The sequence below is a fragment of the Mandrillus leucophaeus genome, unplaced genomic scaffold (genome assembly GCF_000951045.1).
Source record: "Mandrillus leucophaeus isolate KB7577 unplaced genomic scaffold, Mleu.le_1.0 Scaffold477, whole genome shotgun sequence".
Classification (NCBI taxonomy): domain Eukaryota; kingdom Metazoa; phylum Chordata; class Mammalia; order Primates; family Cercopithecidae; genus Mandrillus; species Mandrillus leucophaeus.
The window spans coordinates 1,460,848-1,461,534 of record NW_012105109.1 but is presented as its reverse complement, the minus strand read 5'-3'; positions in this window follow the sequence as shown (position 1 = coordinate 1,461,534).

The window sequence follows — 687 nt, the reverse complement described above, 5'->3', positions numbered from 1 at the left end:
TTTTTTTTTGCACATAATGTGACTACAGAAATTCATTTATTTATTTCTATTTATAGATACATACATGTATATGTATAACTGTCCTTCACCTTTACGCTTGTAATTGAATGTGTATCTTATTACAGAGTTGGGGCTTTTTTAATCATTTCAGTGAAATCTATCCATTTTTTACAAAGAGATGGGAGAGTATTGTATCTGCTCAAATATATATACACCCCCCCACACACACGTATATATGTATAATCCTATATATCAGATATTATAATGTTTAGATATCATTCTGAAAAAAACCACTTATTATAAATGAACTGATAGAGAGGCCAATACATTCTGAGAGTTGTAAAGACAAAATTTCAGGGTTTTGCATTTTGTATCTATCTTAGAAATATATCCTTAATTCAACTATTATAAACATATTCCTAAGGTTTTCTTCTGATGTTTGTTTCATGTTTATTTATTCAATTTGTCTGTAACGTATTTTGGGGCATATTATGAGATAAAGGCCAAAATGTATGGAATTACAAATGGATAAGCGGATAAGTATCTAATAGATATGAACAAGAAGATTTAGTAATGTAAAAATGTCCTTTTTTTTTTTTTTTTTTTTTTTTTTTGAGACAGAGTCTTACTCTGTTCCCCAGGCTGGATTCAGTGGCATGATCTTGGCCTCCACCTAGTTCTAGTGAT